At 36.7% G+C, this 23,467-nt stretch overlaps 1 protein-coding gene across 3 annotated transcripts in view; it reads right to left on the bottom strand.

Annotated features, from left to right (window-relative positions):
- Positions 1–23,467, bottom strand: part of NPR3 (natriuretic peptide receptor 3) — a 222,792-nt gene that overhangs the window by 157,881 nt on the left and 41,444 nt on the right. The window lies entirely within an intron of this gene.

Below are 23,467 nucleotides of genomic sequence, written 5' to 3'. Positions count from 1 at the left end.
GCTGTAATTGTTTTTTTTTAATGGACAAGCTGACCCCTTATTTGGAGTAGACAATTAGGACTTCTTAATAAAGTGGACACAGCTAGACCCTTTCATTTTGTTAGAAAAACCTGCATTGTTTTGCAGTGTCATATGTTATCACCTTTGCTAGGATCAGTGGCAGGGTTAGGCCTGCAAAGTTAAAATAAATTATAAAAGTATATTACAAAGGATTTGTAATGTGCATAGATTTTATGTTTCAATCTCAAACTGTTTGAAGGTTTATTATTTGGGACCCTGGAAATTTTGCATAAGGTTAAATTTTTCTGCTAAAGGGCTAGATTACAAGTGGAGCGCTATATATCACTTTCATAAAAGCGATGTTAGCGCTCCACTTTGTAATACCATGTCACAATAATGAGCGTTGGTATTACAAGATGGCTGGAATGTGAATGCAAGTTTGCGTTTGCATTGCTAGGCAGCATTGCTCCCACAAGAGGAGCCTATGGGAGCCTCTCTTCGGATGCCATCCAATACGGCTTCGGAACATCAGCGTCAGTGAAGAGGGTAAGTCCCACAGCGATGGCAGCAATCAAATACTTGTCTATATTTATTTATTTATAAAATATTTTACCAGGAAGGATACATTGAGATTTCTCTCATTTTCAAGTATGTCTAGGGACCACAAAACATTGCATTGATACAATAGGGTACAATAAAATACAAAAACAATACACAATATACGCAAAATTTAACATAGAGCAGGTAGAAAATATATAATCAACTATGACAGGCGCATTCTGTTTTGAGATATGTAGAGAGGGATCTCTTAAAGGATATTAGGCTTGGGGAATGTTTTAAAGTGTGCGGGAGGTCATTCCATAATTGTGGTGCTCTGTAGGAAAAGGAGGATTGAGCCGCTTTCTTTTTGTATGGAGGCAAACTAAATAATGTGCTCTGGGCCATCTTTAACACAGGGCAAAAGGGGCAGCTGCCCAGGGCCCAGTCTCTGTTGAGGGGCCCAAGAGTCCTAAAAAAAAAAAAAAATGTTTTTTTTATGGTTCATACCCGACTGCTGATGTAACATGGGTAACACACACATTCAGTCATAATACTGTCACAGTCAAAAGTACTCTGCTTATATATATATTTTTTTTTTTAAACTGTGCCAGACCGTGCCGGTGTCATATGATATGCCAAGCTATTGCCATGTGCTGTTTTAGATGTGCACTGTGCAGCACTGAATGCAAAGCCCTAACTCGGCATCCAGCCATTCCCACTGCATCAGAAAAGGTCCTACTGGGGTTACCACTATGTTACCAGGTAACTGCTCTAGTTGTGGGGATTGTTTCTGGGTAGGGCTGACTGTAGGCGCAGGCAGCAGAAAGCTGGAGCGGCAGGCACGTGAGGATTTGAGCATCTGTGCAGCTGCATACACTGCTCTCTTCAGTCTTGAGGCTGTGTGACTCATCTCACACTGTATCCATGCAGCCTTGGACAGACAGCATCCAGTCTGCTGGTCCCCTTAGCCCTGCTCTTTCTGCTGTGGCCCTAAGATCAACTAACTGAAGTTTGTTAGGGGAACAGTGCTTTGTAGAAAGGTGTCAGTGGGAAGAATAAGTGAGTGCACACACGCCCCTCCCCATGCAGCATTGTCTAGTGCATGGTGAGAGGGAATTTGTTCCTAGCAAAGAAGTGACATGTGCTGCTGTGGCTGATGTATAGTGTCATGCTGATACTTCACACATTAATGTAAGGTTTATTTTTATAGTTTTTATTTTCTCTCTGTCTCCGATTTTACAGCTTCCCATAGTAGTTATGCTGTTCTAGTCAGTAAACTTATATTTGTCTGCACCTCCATGCTTCCTCCTCAGTCTTTACCTTGCTTTGCTCCTGTTGGCTGCCCTAAATCTCTTTAACCAGCTAACCTCACACCAGAATCACATTCAAAATAATTAATTAAAAATTAATTAAATGAATCCACAGTGGAGGAATTTATATATTTATTTACTTATTAGTACTGCTTAGGTCCAGTTTCACATATTGCAATTTATTTAATTTTTTTAAAATGATTAGCCCAGCAGTGGATGATCCACCGCTGGGCTAATAATTAAAAAAAAAATGATTTAGTTGTTTTTTGGGATGTTGGGGTGGAGAGCGAAATTGCATGGGGTAGGGGGGGGGCAAGAATTTTTTTGCCCAGGGTCCAGTCAATATTAAAGACGGCCCTGAATGTGCTGGTATTGGATCAGAGGTTATGGGAGGTGGGAACAGCCGGAGAGAGCAGTCTGCTCAGGTAGGGTGGGAGCTTCCCAGAAAAGCTCTTAAACAAAAGGCTGGAAAGATGGAGGGTGCGTCTGGATTCCAGTGACAGCCAGTTTAGTTCTTTTAGCATGTCACAATGGTGGGTCCTGTAGTTACATTGTAAAACAAGGCAGAACAAGTTATATAGTGTATTAAGTCTATTTAGGTGAGTTTGCGGTGCAGGTGCATATACTACATCTCCATTATCTATGATTGGCATCAGCATTTGTTGTACAATCTTTTCCTTTACTGTAGGGCTGAGGCAGGATTTGATTCTGTACAGGGCACCTAGTTTTGGATAGAGTTTAGATGTTTTTCTATGTGGACGCCAAAAGATAGATTGGGGTCTAACAACATACCCAAGTATTTGAAAGAGTAAACAGCGGTCAGTGTGCCATTTAATTTCCAGAAGGCTACCTGTTAAGTTTGCAGAGGGCAGATTGAACAGCTCAGTGTAAAAATCTTTGTTTTTTCTTGAAATTCTGGTGCAGGAATATGTTTCAAATCAAGCTGTTAAGTTTGCAGAGGGCAGATTGAACAGCTGAGTGTAAAAATCTTTGTATTTTCTACATGCTGATATACATATATATTGATATGACCGGAATGGAAACACTCCACTCCCACAAACTTTAACCCCAAAATACTGCCTAGTGCAGTAGTTTTATTAAAAAAATAAAGATGCTGTCATCTTTATTTTTTAATAAGCTACACTAGACAGTATTTTGGGGGCATTTGGGGCAAAATTAACCGGAGATCTCTGGTTAATTTTATAAACGCTAATTGCAACCGCAAGCTTGCGGAAGCAATAACCAGTCACTAGTAATGGCTGGTTAATTATCGCACAATAATTTAGTGCTCCACTTGTAATCTAGCCTAAAACAAATGAATAATTATCAGTGCATCAGTGTAATTTGTAATTTAAAAAATCCTGCATCTTAGAGGTTCCAAAGTAACTTGTTGAATGCAATGATACTGCTTTTTTAAGGGATAATAAATAAATTAGCTTTTTTATATTACAGTGATGGAAATTTATGACAGATAAAGACCAATTATCCAGCTAATTCTAGTAATTTAAAAATAGATTACCTTGGACAAATGCCAGATAAGGCTAAACAAACAGATGGAATTAAGTCCTTAAAATACACAGTAGTTTTTATACCCATGCAATAAAGCTTTAGTAAAAACTTCAATCTGGTTTACTGTATAATCCTCTAATTCCATTTAAATTAAATTACATAATTACATTATTATTAATTTATTAAAATCTAGAAGTCAAATAGGGATGTCTAAACAGTTTGAAATGGTTTCACATTAACATATTGTTTATTCTCAGGGCATTCAAACAAGCTTGCAAAAAAATAAAGAGGACATAAATGTCTCTCTAAAATAAAGCAACATTTAAAAAGATATGATACCCAAATATTTTTTTTTTGGATGATTCAGATAGAGCATGCAATTTTAAGCAACTTTCTAATTTACTCATATTATCATTTTTTTCTCTTGGTATATTTATTTGAAAAGCAGGAATATAAGCTTAGGAGCCAGACCATTTTTTGTTCAGCATCTGGTAGCGATTGCTGATTGGTGGCTAAATGTAGCTACCAATCAGCAAGTGCTATTTTTAGACATAAAATATACAGAAAAGATCATTAAAGGTACATAAAACTCAAAAATTAAAATGTATTTATTCGCAAAATATTTATAGTAAATTTATGACTGTAGCTTTTACTGAGCACAAAACATATGTACATATGTCATGTGCACCTGTACTGAAACACTGTGCTTGCTCAAAGAGTACATCTGGTGCTGGTGATGTTGCATCATCACTGGCAAATACATTCTCATGCACAGTATACACTACCACCGAAATAGTCAGAACTTGTAATTGAATCTGCAGGAAGCTCCAGCAATCTCGGCTGTGACACTGAACCCAAAAATGTTCTTTTGTGATTCAGATAGAGCATGCAATTTTAAGCAACTTTCTAATTTACTCCTATTATCAAATTTTCTTCATTCTCTTGGTATGTTTATTTGAAAAGCAAGAATGTAAGTTTAGATGCCGGCCCATTTTTTGTGAACAACCTGGGTTGTCCTTGCTGATTGGACAGCACCAATAAAGAAGTGCTGTCCAGGGTTCTTAACCAAAAAAAATGCTGGCTCCTTAGCTGAGATGCCTTCTTTTTCAAATAAAGATAGCAAATGAACGAATAAAATTTGATAATAGAAGTAAATTAGAAAGTTGCTTAAAATTGCATGCTTTGTCAAAATCATGAAAGAAAATATTTGGGTTCAGTGTCCCTTTAAGTTACAGCCGAGAGCTGGAGTTCCTGAGCTCCAGGCAACTGCCTTCATATGGAATCGGAGAAAGATCAGTGCTCCAGTTCCAAAATAAAGGCAGATGCCAGATTGTTACAGACGATGACATTGTATGGGTCACTGTCTGTAACTATCATCTGCTGGTGACAGCTGGAGGTGTGGGAGGGAATCCGGGAGGCAGCTGGGCAGACTAGGAGAAAAAAAATGCGGGGAGGGATGGGGAGCTACACTACAGAAAAAATGTGGGGTGGGGAGGTGGGGGATCCCTAACTAATGATCGATGGAAGGGGGGCACTACACTTCAGAAAGTAAAAAAAAAAACATTAAAAAAAAATATTTTAAAAAGTGTTTTATAGGTATTGGCCGACAGCTGCCAGTACCAATGATGGCAGACACAAGTTAGAGGGGGGGAGGCTTAGAGAGATGCTTGGGGGGTCAGGGTGGTTGGAGGGTAAGGGGGGATCCTACACTGCAGAAAATAGAAAATAAATGTAATAAAAAACATTTTTTTGCCTTAAATCTTCATATTGGCAGACTGTCTGCCAGTACCTAAGATGGTGGTGACCAGTGGGGGGTGAGGGAGGGAAGAGAGCTGTTTGGGAGGGATCAGGGGGTGGGAAGTGCAGGAGGGAGGGTAATCTCTACACTAAAGCTAAAATTAAATTTACAAGCTACCTGATTAACCCATTAACTGCAATTAGCAGCCTTCTAATTACCAAAAAACAATGACAAGTACATGCATGCCGCCCCCGACAACCCCCTCCACCACTCTCAGCACCTTCCCCCCTACCTCTGAGAATGAAGTGAGTTCCCTATTGTCTTCCTCACACCTCACTACCTGCCCACTTGACCCTATCCCTTCACATCTAATACCTTCTCTGTCTTCTACCCTTACTCCAGCTCTTACTCACATATTTAACCTATCCCTTACTACCGGTTCATTCCCATCTTCCTTCAAACATGCAAAGGTCACCCCCATCCTCAAAAAACCCTCCCTCGACCCCAATTCTCCTGCAAACTACCGCCCCATATCACTGCTTCCACTAGCTTCAAAAGTCCTGGAAAAACTAGTCTTCAATCGCTTAACCCACTTCTTGTCCTCCAACTCACTGCTTGACCCCTTACTATCTGGCTTCCGTTCCCAACACTCAACTGAGACTGCCCTCACCAAAGTTACTAATGATCTTCTTTCTGCTAAAAAAAATGGCCACTACTCAATACTTATCTTACTAGATCTGTCTGCTGCCTTTGACACAGTTGACCATCCCCTTCTCCTACGGACTCTCAGCTCCTTTGGGCTCTCTGACACTGCCCTTTCCTGGATCCAGTCTTATCTCTCTAATAGGTCCTTTTCTGTCTCCTTTGCTGGTGGCGACTCCTCTCCATTGCCTCTGTCTGTTGGAGTACCTCAAGGCTCAATATGTCCAAGACTGAGCTCCTTCTAATCCCCCCCTCTAATTCTACCCCGGTTCCTAACTTTTCAATCACTGTTGGTGACACCACTATCTCCCCATCACCCCAAGTCCGCGTCCTAGGAGTTACACTTGACTCCAATCTGTCCTTCATACCCCACATCCAATTGCTCTCTTCCTCCTGTCGCAACCATCTACGCAATATCTCCAAAATCCGTCCATTTCTGAGTGCTGAAACTACTAAACAGCTAATCCACTCCCTGGTAATCTCCCGACTTGACAACTGTAATAACCTACTAACTGGCCTCCCTCTCTCCCGCCTCTCCCCTCTTCAATCCATCCTAAATGCCTCTTCTAGGCTAATCCACCTCTCCCGACGCTCTGTATCTGCTGCACCTCTCTGTGAGTCCCTTCACTGGCTACCCATCCACAGCAGAATTAAATTCAAAATTCTCATCCTGACCTACAAAGCCCTTACCAACGCAGCCCCCCCCTACCTGTCCTCACTCATCAAGAAATATACTCCAGCCCGCCCCCTAAGATCCAACAATGACCTGCTCCTTGCATCTTCTACCATCACCTCCTCCCATGCCAGGCTACAGGACTTCTCTCGTGCGGCACCAACCATCTGGAATGCACTTCCCAGAGCTGTTAGACTTTCCCCTAACCTTTCCTCCTTTAAATGCTCCCTAAAGACCTTTCTGTTCATGGAAGCCTATCTCTAAATCAGTAAAAAATGAATTCTACCTGCCTAACTGCTGCCCCATCTAACTCCACACTGTTTTGTTGTACTCCCCCCTTTGTTTATAGCGCTGCGGAATCTGTTGGCGCTCTACAAATAACCGATAATAACCGATAATAATAACATCATTCTCACCTTTGCAGTCCCCACCTCCTGTTTCTCACCCTCCTACCATCTAGATTGTAAGTTCCCACGGGAACAGGGCCCTCAATTCCCCCTGTATTTGTTTTGTTAAACTTTGGTGTCTTTTATATTGTATTGTACTGTACTTTTATCTTTGTACCCATGGACAGCGCTGCGGAATCTGTTGGCGCTTTATAAATAAAGAATAATAATAATAATAATGCATGTCTGCTATTTCTAAACAATTCAGACAGAACATAAAATTTTAAAAAGTTTCTAGTTTACTTTATCAAATTTGCTTCGTTCCCAGGGTATTATTTGTTGAAGAAACACCCAGGTAGGTGTCTGGAGCACTATGGCAGGAAATAGTGCTGGCATCTAGTGCTAATGCAAATGTCTAACATTCTTTCAAAACTGCTGCCATATATCGCTCCAGACACATGCATGCACCTGAGTTTACAGCTAATAAAACTCAATTAGAAAGTTGTTTAAAATCACATGCTCTATCTGAATAATGAAATAAAAATGTGGGGTTTCATGTCACTGTAAGAGTAATCATTACTGTCCCACAGCAATAACAACTGCTGTCATTAGTCATTGCAAATGAACATTTTTTAATTTAAGTTTCCCATTTAATACATACTGATTAACAAACATTTTATTCTTACTAGACATACACATAGGGCTCCATGTACGAAGCAGCGAAAGCTGCTCCGGAGCCTTTGTGGGGCAGGTTCGCATATGCGAGCCTGCTTCCCGCAATGTAAGAAGCAGCGGCCATCAGACCGCTGCTTCCTACACCCTACGCCACCTCTTAGGTGGCGAAGCAAAATTACCGAGAGCACGCTCGCTCTCGGTGATTGACAGCCCTTTCAGTCGCGTGATTGGTCGCGCGATTGAAGGGGCGGGCATTACACACTCCGATGAGTGTGTAATGGTACATACGGGCAAGCGGATCAATAGATCCGCTGCCCGTGTGTAGCGGAGGCGGGCGGACAGCTTCGCGAGTTAAGAAGCTGTCCGCCCGCCTCTTAGTACATGGCGCCCATAATGTTTAACAACATATCATCAAGATGCATGGAGATTACACTTACAACCCAGTCTTACATGTTGCAAATAAAAGCAACACATACAATTCAGCAAATCTGAGAAGCAGTTTAGTAAAATAGCATACTGCTGTGACACAAAAAATGTGCAAATTTTGACTGCGCTGAGTATATACTTATATTGTGTGTACTCTCCTAATTAACTAAGATTCCGGGATAAAAACAATAAGCACATTCACTCTGCATAAAATGTATTTTATGTAAAGAGCAGCCTGTTTGTTTGTGTGCTAAACATTCCAACATTTGATCATGTAAATCAGGAGGTGCTGGCCAGAGGTCTGTTCAGGGCGATTACAGCAGACTCCCCTTTTTAAGCGCTGTTCACATAACTATGCAACGATTTAGTGCTTGCACTTGAAATATCCTCTGCCTATGGTAAACAGGATATATCAAAATAAATGCAGATGACTTGTAGACCAATAGGCCAAGGCTACAAAAAGTGTGAGCTTTGACTCATTAATTTTTTTCATAACCAGAGAAGGTATATTGAGACAAGTCATAAATATGGCAATAGTTATCATTTTCATATTTAAATATGTTTATCAAATTGCTTATTATTTTTTAGCTTCTTTTACTGAAATGATCATTAGGCTCAAATTGTAATTTCCCATATAGGGCTAGATGACGAGTGGAGCGCAAACGTTTGTGTCCGTGCGATAAGGAGTTTATCGGGAGGGTTTATGCTCATCGGGTTTACAGCTGGTATTACATGTTGAAAGTAAATGCGATCACTTGAGTGCTATCGTGATTTACGCTAGAATGTTTACCGCGACGTCAGAGCTCTGGTTAACGATTTTGCAAAAGATAAAAGTGGCACAAAATACATCAAAAATATATTACAAAGTACAGTTACATTCATAATAACATAGCGTCATTTTAATTATTATCAAAAAAAATATTGCCAACAAAAGTTATAAGGGCTCATAGATATGAGGCAAAGGGCATTAGCAGTGAGATACATACTTATACATGTCTAAAGATAGATATGTATGTATATACTGTATGTATTTCTATATATGTGTACTAAAGATGTATTTATGTATATATATGTATTTACACACACATATATATATATATATATATATATATATATCCATATATAAAGCATAAATACATATGTATACATATATAGACATATATACAAGTGCATTTACAGTTAAGTAGATGAAAACATGTAAAATATGCATTTTTAATAAAGGTTTTAACTATGTATTTACTGTAAATATTTGAGATTCCAATATTCTGCACATAACAGAATATGAGCTATGTATATATCTATAACTTTATATAATTATATATATAGGTATAAATATATATTGTATCAAAATACCATCATATATATATATAGAAATATGTATAAATAGATCATATTCTGCTATGTGCAGAAAATTGTGAAATATTCATATTTTTATATCGGCTTAGCGCAAATAAGAATATGTGATCGGGTTTGCGGGGAAGTTGGGTGCTTTTTCCACTTTTTTTCTCCATATTCTGACCCTCTTTTTGCGCCTGTCGCAAGAGCGAAAGCAGTTTACTTTTAACTCGTAATTGGAAAGCAACCCGACAAGTGCAAAAATCTTACTTCTAGTGCAATTAACGCTCAAGCGGAAGCGTTAATTTGCGCTCCCCTTGTAATCTGACCCATAATGTTTTATTATGCTTAGTAAATTAAAGCTTTACAATGTGCTAAAATTATTTATTTTGCCTATGTTTATTATAAATCAACTCTGAAATCCTTTTGGGGATTTTTCCTTGTTACCAGAGGGACTGAAAAGCAACTTGCTGAATTCAAAATCTGTCCTTGCAACTGTGATTGCTTGATCAGTACAGGACCTCATGTTTATTACTACCTAAATGCACACAGTATATAACTATGTATATAACTATGTGTTTAACTTAAAAGGGGTTAAACACATAATTAAAGTCAGCTCCAGAGCAACAATACACTACTAAGTCTTAGCTCAACACATCGAGTAAGCCAATGACAAGAGGCATATGTGTGTAGCCACCAATCACCTGCTAGTTTCCATTAGCACATTGTTGCTCCTAAGCCTACCAATGTATGATTTTCAACAAAGGATGCCAAAGAACAAAGCATATTTGATAACAGAAGTATGGTGAGAAGTCTACAAAAAATGCATAGTCTTTCTGAATCATGAAAATCCAGTTTCAACTTTCACCCCTTAAGCCAAATGGATGTAGGTATTACGTGACTTAGTACTTTGTCCTGCATAAAAAAAAAGCACATGCTGCGGTCCCCGCTGTCCGCTTAGACAGCAGAGACTGTAGCTGGGGGCAGAAGGCATCTGTCTTTATATAGTAATGGAGAGCTGATTGAGCTCCCTTACCAATGTGGTGATGCCTTGGATGTTTGGGAGGGAATGAGGGCATGGGTGGTCTATCGCTGAAGGGGGGAGCAAGGGAAGGGTTCCCTGTGCTACAATATGTTTTTGGAAAGAGAGAGAGAGGGATGGGTCACTACACTATGAAAAAGGGGACCGTTAGAAGGGTGGAGGGTCCCTACAGTGACATCGCTTGAAGGGGGAGGTGGGGGGTATCCCTAAACTACAGAAAAATATAATAAATAAATAAAAAACACAACCCCCCAGACTGTATGCTGGCATATTGCCAATAACAAATATGGTGGTGCAGTAGGGGGAAGGAAGAGAGCTATTTCTGATGGATCAGGGAGGTGGGAACCCTACACTACAGAAAACATTATATTAAAAAAAAAACTAACTCAGTACTAGCAGACTGGCTGCCAGTACTGAAGATGGTGGAAAATTATGATGAACAGTGGGAGAGCTGTTTGTGAGGGATCAGGGAGGTGGTAGGTGTCATGTGGGAGGGTAATCACTGCACTACAACACAATTTTACCCTAACAACTTCACTGCTGGTTTTTGTGGAATGTGATCATATTTTACAATAATGTAATATAATATATATTTTTTTAATTTTACAATAGTTTTTTAGATTTGTGAATAAATATTTAGTTTAAACTATCATCCTCTGAAATATCTTTTTATACCCCCTCTCAAAAAAATAATAGGTTTCATAGGTAAATCAAAAAAACAAAGGCTCTATTTCTGTGTAAATGGAGTGATAGCAAAAATGCTAAAAAAAAAATCCTCCGGTACTTTGGGCAAGTTTTTCTCTGTAATTCACAGTAGCGAAAGAATTAAGTGGACACTTGCTATCTGTTTTAGTAAGGTGCACCATTATTAACTACAGATTTAAGTACACTACAGTTTCATAGAAATACTTAAAGTGATGTTAAATCCTAGCATTTGTGAAACGCTAGGATTTACTTGTGGGACAAATAAAGAGGACTTTCATTCATGAAGTATAAAATACTTCATGCTGAAAGTTCCTTTATTTGTCTGCAGTGTTCACTGTGTTGAGTGCCTCAGGCCGCCCAAGGCAGAATACTATTTTTCAGTAAGGGAACGCTTCCACCTCTTGGCCAATAGCCGTGCGGGCCAGCTGGCATTATGCCGGATTGCTAGCAGCTATTGGCTAAAATCCTCTCAGTGATAAAAGAACATTCTGCTGTGGGCTGTCTGAGGTGCTCAGCGCTGTGATCGCTGCAGACAAAATAATGGAACTTTCAGCATGAAGTATTTTATACTTCATGACTGAAAGGCACCTTTATTTGTTGCACTGGTAAATTCTAGTGTTTCAAAAGCGCTAGAATTTACTATCAGTTTAAACTGTTACTCCGGTTATGTGATAAAACTTTGGGCATAATAATTGGTGCAGCTTTTAATAGACGGCCTTAGTGTAAGTGAATGTTGAGCTTTTGTTTTAGGGGACAGGAGTAAGTATTTACATGTGTTGATATGGGACACTCAATCAAAATTAAACTTTCATTATTCAGATAGAGCATGCAATATTAAACAGCTTTCTAATTTACTTCCATCAACACAATGTGTACAGTCTTTTTATATCTAAACTTTTTGAGTCACCAGCTCCTACTGAGCATGTGCAAGAATAAGTGTGTATGCATTTGTGAATGGCTGATGGCTGTCACATGGTATGTGTATGCATTTGTGATTGGCCGATGGCTGTCACATGGTACAGGGGGAGTGGAAAAAGATATAACTTTTAAAATTATCAGAAAAAAATCTACTACTCATTTGAAGTTCAGACTAAATGCTATTGCATTGTCTTGTTATCTTGCATTTGTTGATTATGCAAATCTACAGTGTTGACTGGTCTTTTAACCAGTTATCACAAGAGTTTTGTGCACAATCTTCCTTTGATCACAAGAAAAACCTGATGTCATCGGTGACATCAGCAAACAGACTGGCACGTGTGATGACTTCATGCAATACTCTCAATTTAATTAAGGCCAAACAATAGCTTTAGTTTTGTATACCTATATTTAAATATTTTAAACAATGACCTATTTTATTCTTATTTATTGTTACTTCTTAGGTAACTGGATTCGCATTAACAGTCTTCTATCAAAAATGAAGGTTTATCAAAAGTCAAAATCAACACACAGCTGCAGCAATAGTAACTGTATTTCATTTTCTAATGTCAGGAAAAAAAATCTCAGTGTTACAAACTTATGTAGTTTTTTTAACCCAAAATAATTAGTCCTTCTGCTGCAATGTCATTTCTCATTGATTTGCTGAAATAAAAGTTTGAACTGCTGCACTTTATGCATCTAAACACCAATTGCAATGTTTTCTATGAGTTAATCCCACAAACCATATGATGTTTTATTCTTTTGTTTTTCGATAGACCCTTTATTTTTAGGAGATAATGTAAGTAACCATTCAAGATGGCCTACATTTTTGTTTTCTATCCAGAACTGGGACACCTGTTTTGCAATTCTACCCTCCTCCTCAGATGTCCCATCATCTAAACTGCACATTGCAGTGTTAATACTGCTAGGTATAATGAACCTCACTGCAAATTCTTATGCAGTTATAAAATGAACCATCTAACTACCACATGTAATTTTCTCCACTGCACAATACACACTATGAAACATGCAGAATATGTATCTGCTCTTACCTCTGAACAAACTAACTTTAGATGGAACTCTAAACAAACTATTTACACAAATAAATCACCCCATATAGGTTTTCCATAATGTGTCATCTATTTTTACACTCACCTAGTTCTTCTATTTGTTAGGATATACCAGATGTGTATTTTCTCAAAGAAATCAAGATCCATAACAACAACACAAATACCAAAGCAAAAAACATGGCTGCCAGTCACTGCCAGGTCATTTTAATTGTATGACAATCATATGACAGAAATAAGGATATGAAACAATTATTTTCCTCCTTTTATATGATGTGTCTTATTATATATTTGTATGTTTGATAGAGAATGTGGAGTTTTTTGTTTTATTTACTAGACCTCACATGATCATATCTGATATTAGAAGATAGAATTGAGCAGCACCACACCCTGTAAGTACATTCTGTACACCATTGTTGTTGTTGTTTTATTAACTAGATGTCACATGACCATATGTCACATGTCAGGCGCTTTTTTCGAGACAACCGCAATTTAGACGAAGTACACTGGTGAATGCAATGATGTATTTAGTTTTTATGCTGCCCTAGGTACTGGGAAATCTGATACCCTTTCAAAGCCCTATCAAAACAATTTTATCTCTTATTTACCTCGTATGTTTCTAAAAACTGGAGGCCAGAGAGGGATAGAGGGGCCAGTGAGCAAAATTTGTGATAAAAATACTAAAAAAAAACTAAGTCTGCTGCTCCTGTACATCCTAGACACAGGGCTACTTTTCCTAAGCTGTAATATACCCCTGGGTGAGTTTTATTACTATAGTAACTACATACTGGGTGAGTTTTATTACTATAGTAACTACATACTATCTAGAGGAGCATTTAAAAGAGAGGAATGGCCCTGTCATATGATGGATGTTGTATGGGGATCATGTATTAATGGGTTTTGGTCTGCTTTAAAATTACAGTGCTCCATCGTTTTTCAAGAAGGTTTTTCTGGGAGGGAAGGGTTTGGGAGCTTGTATGCTACATTTTGTGGGCGGGGCCACAGTGGGAGGGGCAGGATCATGAGTGGGAAACAGTGGGGTGTGTGCATTACTGACTCGGTCATTGGTAAAGCTTGTGGCGGTTTCTTATTACCAAATCACCAGCAGGTGTGAGTGGAAAGCAGTTCTGAGATGGTTGGGAGGTATGAAAATATTACACAAATAATTGCCATTTTACATAAACCATGAAATAGTGGAAGAATGTGACCATTTAAAAAAGTGCTTTCAAAGAGTCATATTTCTATTCTATAAGAGAGGGCTAAAACAAGGTTTCTACCTAATTTTCTTGGTTCAACAAGAATTTAAACTCTTGCAATAATGTATGTTTTTTGCCTTTGAATACTAGTAAATACATATGACCAGTAAATACAGTAGATTTGCATAATCAATAAATGCATGCAATCCGCCCCAATGCAGCAGTGTCCGTGTGAGCCTTCAGGCTCACCGGAAACTGTGGTTAAGAAGCTGCAGTCTTAAGACCACTGCTCTTAAAGTGAAGGTCAATTTTAGAGTAATAGACTACCGCAGTGCATTAAGCAATATTACATTAATGTAGTCGCTACCTTTTTTTTTAAACTTATATCTTTGTTTTTTTAAATAAATAACTTTGAAAATATGTATCATTTCTATTGCGACTCCTCCCCCGCACCAATTCCTCGTTCTGCAGTTGTGACGTAGCGAGCGGTCCCACCCGCTCTCTACGTCGGTCCCAAGCGTGTTCACGATAGCCCAAAGAAACTGCGCATGCGCACGCTATGAGTATTTCCTTTTTTACTTTGTAAAATAGCGTATACAATAATAAACCTAAAATCTTTATATTGAGTTGTTTGTGAAAATATTAAGTAATTTGTGTGCATAATATAAATTACATTTTATAAGTACAGCTTATTGGCAGTTTTTGTTCTTGTTTTGTATCCAATTGATTGACAGGAAGCAGAGTACGCATGGGCGCGTCTCCCGAACGAACAGGAGGAAGAAACAGCACAATTGAAGCTCTAACACATGCGCTAAGCAATCTTATGACGTTGCGAGAAAGGGGCTGAACGCCCCAGGGGGAAACGGCCATTGGTGTATTGAATAGGACTAGCCTGTCAATCACTTAGAGAAAATGGCGTGTGGACGAAAGAAGTGTACCGGAGGCTGTTTGTAAGGTAAAAAAGAGCAATATTTAGTGTTAGGTAGAAAAAATGATGAATGAAACTTAAGCTCATTTTTAATTCCCTATACAACGGCGTGAGCGAGACCACCGGACTTGACCTTCACTTTAACTGGTCTGCCACCTCTGAAGCGGCAAACAGCAATCAGCCTGATCGAATACGATCGGGTTGATTAACACCTCCTGCTAATGTCCGATTGGCCACAATCTGCAGGGGGCGGCATTGCACAAGCAGTTCACCAGAACTTCTTGTGCAATGCTAAATACGCTGTCGGCATTCCTTAAAGATATCAGTGTTCCAACCAGTAAAGTGCTACTTGTACTTATTGCCCTATAACTTGCAAAAAAAAGCAAAGAACATGTACAGATTCGGTATTTCTAAACTCAGGACAACATTTAGAAACTATTTAGCATGGGTGTTTTTTGGTGGTTGTAGATGTGTAAAAGATTTTGGGGGTCAAAGTTAGAAAAAGTGTGTTTTTTCCATTTGTTCCCCATATTTTATAAAAATTTTTATAGCAAATTATAGGATATAAAAAACGGTATATAATATGTGTGGGTACAGTAAATGAGTAAGAGAAAAATTACATCTAAACACAAACACTGCAGAAATGTAAAAATAGCCTTGGTCCCATACGGACAGAAAATGGAAAAAAAATGGAAGTGCTGTGGTCATTAAGGGGTTAAACTGACATTAAATACTAAATAAATGCTAGATATAATGATATTTTGAAAGCAAAGATTAACCTGACAATAACATGCAGATGTATTTTTTTTTTATTATTATTATTATTTCAATATTTAAAAAAAAATAAGTGAAATTGAAAGTGTTAGTGTCCACTAAGCAATGGGAGCTTCCATATTGTAACCTATGTTTCCTTATCTGTTATGGCCAATTAAGGACAAGTATAACTGTGATACTAGAGTGTCCCACCAGTGGCTGAGTGTAATATAGCAGTGTTAAGCCAGGAGTCTGTACTTCCACTTTAACTAGGAAATGGCATAAAATTACAGGAAAAGGAGGCAAAATAAATAATGAAAGCATGCAGCATTTTTTATATTAAACCTAATTAAACATTTTAAAGTATAGTCTTAAGGTGTACAATGCCACTTTCAAGGGGCTTGGTTGTCTTGCTCACTATAGGTAAAATATTACAACACTCTTAGTTAATTTATTATAACCAATAATGGGAACTGTAGTTCCCAAAATCCTGTGTTACTTCTAAAGTAGATGTGTTCAAAAGGTAGTTTAAGAATCATAATCTACCAGTAATTCTCTAGGTGCTGACTAGGAGATCAAAAGACTGCAAAATGTACAAAAAAGTAGACCCCGATTTACTACTTGTATTGCAACCTTGTGCTAAGGTGCCATGGCTGAATTGTAAATTTCTGAATTGTAAAGCTCTAACTCCCCACACACATTTCCTTCTATGGCTGTATCTATATCTATTGAGGTTTCAGTAAAAGTAAAAAATGCATAAAGATTATCTGGTGGAGCCTGCCTAGAAGCTGTGAACTGTTGAAATACAATGCCTGTGTCTAAACACTGATAAGGGGTGGGGGGGGGGGGTTTGACTTCTCCAGGCAATTTAGCTATGTAATTCATTTTGCTTATTTTTTAAAATTATTTTAAAATACTTGGCAGCAATTTTTAAAGATTTTTTTTAATGCAAACTATTTTTAAATTATTAGCCCTTTTAGGGTATGCACAGATCTCAACCTGTTTTATGGCACTGTATAACACCTTTTCTTTATTGTTGTTATACTGAAAACTGAATGGGTAAAATCCTAGGAACTGACTTCATATATTTTTTTCTGGCTTTATATTTTATTAATTATTTTTTTTGTGCCAATTTTAGGTGTCATTCCTTTATCTAAACACAGATTGTGCCCATTCACAATAAAAATGTAACTGAAAATAATAATACAATTGGTTTTTTTTTGTAAATTTGAGCATTGTGTAAAAACACCAAAGCTGTATCTACAGGTTACTGCCACCCAAGTAGCAGCTGTGTTCATTTTGAATTGCAGGAAAAGGCTGAAACAGGGAAAGTGACACATTTTGCATCATCCCAAGGGTATATGCACCTCTTTTGTGATGCATCATGGTATGGTATCCTGATGTCTTGAGAATGTTTCTCTTTGCCAGGAATTCCATGTCAATTTTTTTTTTTTTTTTTTTTTGCTGTCAAATAAAGCAAATCTTAATAACAAGAAATGGATTGAAAAGAATAACATTTTGACTAATTTTGTTAAAATTATATAAAGAAATAACCTCTATTGTTACACATTTTTTATACAAGATATTTGGATGTACAAAGTAAATTATCAAGTGCGATTCTCTATTTGTTACATATAATCTGCTTGCTGTTCTCTGTTTGTTACATATAATCTGCTTGCTGTTCTCTATTTGTTACATATAATCTGCTTGCTGTTCTCTATTTGTTACATATAATCTGCTTGCTGTTCTCTGTTTGTTACATATAATCTGCTTGCTGTTCTCTATTTATTACATATAATCTGCTTGCTGTTCTCTATTTGTTACATATAATCTGCTTGCTGTTCTCTATTTGTTACATATAATCTGCTTGCTGTTCTCTATTTGTGACATATAATCTGCTGTTCTCTATTTGTTACATATAATCTGCTTGCTGTTCTCTATTTGTGACATATAATCTGCTGTTCTCTATTTGTTACATATAATCTGCTTGCTGTTCTCTATTTGTTACATATAATCTGCTTGCTGTTCTCTATTTGTTACATATAATCTGCTTGCTGTTCTCTATTTGTTACATATAATCTGCTTGCTGTTCTCTATTTGTTACATATAATCTGCTTGCTGTTCTCTATTTGTTACATATAATCTGCTTGCTGTTCTCTATTTGTTACATATAATCTGCTTGCTGTTCTCTATTTGTTACATATAATCTGCTTGCTGTTCTCTATTTGTTACATATAATCTGCTTGCTGTTCTCTATTTGTTGCATATAATCTGCTTGCTGTTCTCTATTTGTTACATATAATCTGCTACTTTGTGAGTAAGAAATTGGTGACAAATTTGAAGCAAATTTTATTACAGTTAACCATATCCTAGAAAATATAATAAAATGCCAAATCTACAACAATTGATTAAATTGCTGTACATTTAAGGATTATATTCTTCTATAAAATTCCCCTCACTAAACTGACCATGGTCATGGCATTATTTTATTTCTTAATACATTTAACAGTATTTTAAAGGGACGGCATATTGTAAATATGTTTTTACCTTAATGTATTTCAGATGACTAGTTATACCAGCTGCAGAGTATAAATGTATGAGAAATTGCATTTTTAGGTTTATTTGTGATTATAAAATAGCTGGTTTTGTACTTTGAAACCACAACCTATTAAAATGCGTTGAGCTTGCAGGCAAAATCAGATCTTGTTATTTTATCACTTTCTGTATACACACTTGCTTCCTTATCTTATTTCTGTCTGTAAACCATAGCCCGATACTTAGAGAGAAGAATGAAAAATTAAGATTTTATTACTTACTCTCCTACACCCCACTGGGAGTGTAATTTCTTCAGCTGGCTGTGTTTACAGAGCTTGTCAATAGCCTTTACTTAAGTATAGAAACTTTCAGAATATGTATAAATTTCACAGGCTAAATCAGCTACTTCAAATACTGAAATAAGGGTAAAGGAGCTACTTGTAAACAATGTAATACAATCTAGCAGCTAAAATGGATAATTGGGAACAAATTAACAGAAATACATTTTTTGGGCAAACTGTCCCTTTATTGCATCTCTTTTATGTAATTTCTAACAGCTTTCATTTTTAAGCTTCCATATAAATGTTAGAAATTGTGGCTTAATATGAATCAAGAGTGTTGTGTATTTTAGGGTGACATAATTCAAAGGAATTCGATTGGAGTTTGATGTCACTTTAACGCAGTGGTTCACAAATGGTGCACATTGGCACACTAGATTTGATTCAGTATGCAATTTTAAACAACCATCTAATTTACTTCCGTTATCAATTCTTTTTTTCTTGGTATCTTTTGTTGAAAAGCAGGGATATATGTTTAGGTATCGGCCAATTTTCGGAGCACAACATGGCAGGAGTTTTGCAAGAATGTTATTAATTTGCAAGAGCACTAGATGGCAGCAGTGGCACTATTTCCTGCCATGTAGAGCTCCAGGTGCCTACCTAAGTATCTCCTTTAAGGGATGGTAAAGTCCAAAAATAAACTTTCATGACTCAGATAGGGTATGTCATTTTAAAGAATTTTCTAATTTACTTTTTTTTTATCACCAAATTGCTTTGTTCTCTTGTTATTCTTAGTTGAAAGCTAAACCTAGGTAGGCTCATATGCTAATTTCTAAGCCCTTGAAGGTTGCCTCTCATCTGAATGCATTTGACAGTTTTTCACAGCTAGAGGGTGTTGGTTCATGTGCTTCATATAGAAAACACTGTGCTCACGCACGTGAAGTTATTTAAGAGTCGGCACTAATTGTCTGACATGCAAGTCTGTCAAAAGATCTGAGATAAGGAGGCAGTCAGCAGAGGCTTAGACACAAGGTAATTACAGAGGTAAAAAGTATATTTCTATAACAATGTTGGTTATGCAAAACTGGGGAATGGTAAATAAAGGGATTATCTATCTTTTTAACCTTTTAAAGCCGTTATGCCGCTCTATTCTGTCATAATTAGACTGGGCTTTAAAGCCGTTATGCCGTTCTATTTCGTCATAATTAGACTGGGCTTTAAAGCCGTTATGCCGCTCTATTCTGTCATAATTAGACTGGGCTTTAAAGCCGTTATGCCGTTCTATTCCGTCATAATTAGACTGGGCTTTAAAGCCGTTATGCCGCTCTATTCCGTCATAATTAGACTGGGCTTTAAAGCCGTTATGCCGCTCTATTCTGTCATAATTAGACTGGGCTTTAAAGCCGTTATGCCGTTCTATTCCGTCATAATTAGACTGGGTTTTAAAGCCGTTATGCCGCTCTATTCCGTCATAATTAGACTGGGCTTTAAAGCCGTTATGCCGCTCTATTCCGTCATAATTAGACTGGGCTTTAAAGCCGTTATGACGGAATAGAACGTCATAGCTAACGGCTGTCCTGAAGCCTTCTGTGCTGTCAGGACTTGATCGCGGTCTTGGGGGCATTCCTAGGGTTGTAGGGACGCCCCCCAGACGCGATCCAATAATTGAAATCTCGCGATCGTGTGCACGATCGCGTGGTTTCAATTTGTCCACATCGGAACAGTTGTTCCGATGTAGGAACTTTAGCCCTGACATGAAAGGGTTAAACAATAACATTTTTGGTGTTTACTTTCCCATTAACACAGAATATCATGGGAATGAATCAAATTTGATAATAGGCGTAAATTGTAAACTTTTTTTAAATGGTATTCTCTGTCTGAATTACAAAAGAAAATTTAGGGTTTCAAAAGTTACTTTTATTCATAGGTTTTTTTTAAAAAATAATGAAATGTAGTAATGTCTTTTTTTTTATTTTGCTCGCAAAGTGCGGTGGAAATTTTTTCAAATGTTTTACAGTGCGTCACTAATCAAAACATTTTGAGAACCACTGCTTTAACAGATAACAGTTTAAAACAATATTATGATAATAAACCATTATGTATTTGTGTCTCAGTGTTCTCATATACAAAAAAACAACCTTCTAAAATGCAATTACAATTTCTAATACTTAAAGGGACATTAAAAACATCTTGATTTTGGGTACAAAATGTGCTTGTTCCAGGCTTGTGAGCAAGGTCAGAGAAGGAAGATCAGTAACCTAGATTTTCCCATTGCTGCAAATGAAATAACTTGCTTATAGTCATTTGCAGCATTTTCTAAAACCTATGGGGATTATTTGTTGTTTTATTTTACTCTCTAAGGAGCAATCAGATCCTGACATATTTTGAATTAAAGGGACATTCCATTTGAAAGTTAATGCCCCATAAAAGGCTATAATACAAGAGGAGCAGTATTTAACGCACCTGCTCGAGCACTAACTCGAATTAAGCTTTTTGTGTTCGTCGGGTAGCTCTCGTAGTTACAAGTTAAAAGTAAAGAGTTTTTGCTTGTGCACTAACCCATTGCACATAAAAAGACAAACTTAGACTAGCGCACACATCTTAACGTATTCCCCCATAGAAGCAATGGAGCAAAAAAAGTGGAAAACACCCTACTCATGCATGGACACCTTCGCATATTCTCAAGTGCTCTAACCCAAAATGAAAATATGAATACTTCACATAGAAGAGAATATTCTATTTATTCATAAATACATATTTCTATATATATCTGATAGTATTTTGGTACTATATATATATATATATATATATATATATATATATATATATATATATACTGTATATAATTATATATAGATAAATATATCTATATTTAGGAATATCTATGTAAAATTTATATATATACACACACACACACACATACATATCTAAAAAAAGGATATGTAAGTATCCCAATTTTAAAGCCCTTTGCCTGCCTTTTTTTTTCTAACAACTGAGACCTCTATATATTTAAGCCCTTATAACTTTTTTGTGCAATATTTGCTTTAATATTTTTATTAGATTGAGTTATTATGAATGTAACTGTACTTTGTAATTATTTTTATGTGTTTTGTGACCCTTATTTTTTGTGTGAAACAGTTAACCAGACCTCTGAGGATGCCACACTCGTTATCTGGCCCAAAATGTATAATCACACATAATGACAAATTAATTCAATGCATTTTTTTTTGACTGCCTTGTAATTGCCTTACCCCTAGTACAACAAATTTTGGCCTGTTTTGCACATTATATTTTGACTTTTCACAATAATTACATTTTATTTAAAGGGACACTCAATCAAAATTAAACTTTCATTATTCAGATAGAGCATGCCATTTTAAACAACTTTCCAATGTACTTCCGTTAACTAAATGTGCACAGTCTTTTTATATTTAATCTTTTTGAGTCAACAGCTCCTACTGAGCATGTGCAAGAATAAGTGTGTATGCATTTGTGAATGGCTGATGGCTGTCACATGGTACGTGTATGCATTTGTGATTGGCTGATGGCTGTCACATGGTACAGGGGGAGTGGAAAAAGACATAACTTTTAAAATTGTCAGAAAAAAAAATCTACTACTCATTTGAAGTTCAGACTAAGTGCTATTGCATTGTCTTGTTATCTTGCATTTGTTGATTATGCAAATCTACTGTGTTGACTGGTCCTTTAATATAACTATTTTTTAATTTCATAGAACGGTAATAAAATATAACTGAAATCAAATTTTTTTAGTATTAAGCTTGAACGCAACTAAAATACGATCTCCATAGTGATCATTTATAATTGCATAAGCATTTGGATGTCAAAATGTTTATTATAAAATTATGCAAAATTATGCAAATTGCACAATTTGTTTTGTTATTTCATGTGTTAAAAAATATAAATTCAAATATTTATCAGCAATCATTAATATTTTTTTGCAGCATATATGGTGATCATGTGTAGGTCTGCCAAAACAATGTGAAAAATATGAGAAAAGACAGCTTCTTATGGGTTTTGTTTTTTTATTTACTCAATCCCAATATAAGAAAAGCAGATGTTGAGGGTTAATCCCTTAATCTTTTGGGCAGCTTGACTAATTAAAACAGGGCTTGGAATGCCACACAAAAAGAATCAAAAACATCCTTATTGAATTCTAAGTTTTTACAAGGCAAACTCATATGGGTGTCTGTGTTAGTTCATCTCTGTGTTGTCCCTCTACTGTTAATGCCACACAGAAAAAAAGTATGCTTCTTAGCAAATATATAAACTATATATTAAAAGCTATATATTTTTAATTAACTCTAAAACTGCCTAGTATAATGCATATCATGGTATAAACCTTATTCCTCTAATTTGTGAAACTGTGTTATAATCCAATCATTACTTAAAGGGACATGAAACACTTCTACTAATACTTCTATTATCTAATTTGCTTCATTCTCTTGATATCCTTTGTTGATATCCTTTGTTAAATAGGCTCAGTAGCTGCTGATTGGTGGCTGCACATAGATGCCTCATGTGATTGGCTCACACATGTGCATTGCTATTTCTTCAACAAAGGATATCAAGAGAATGAAGCAAATTAGATAATAGAATTAAATTGGAAAGTTGTTTAAAATTGCATGCTTTTTCTAAATCATGAAAACAAATATGTGGGTTTCATGTCCCTTTAAGAAAGATTATTTAAAGGGATATTTAACAGTAAATTCATGCTAGACATAATGATGGATTCA

The sequence above is a fragment of the Bombina bombina genome, chromosome 2 (assembly GCF_027579735.1).
Source record: "Bombina bombina isolate aBomBom1 chromosome 2, aBomBom1.pri, whole genome shotgun sequence".
NCBI classification, from domain to species: Eukaryota; Metazoa; Chordata; class Amphibia; order Anura; family Bombinatoridae; genus Bombina; species Bombina bombina.
The sequence above is the reverse complement of the archived record's forward strand: the minus strand, read 5'-3'. Positions and strand labels throughout refer to the sequence as shown.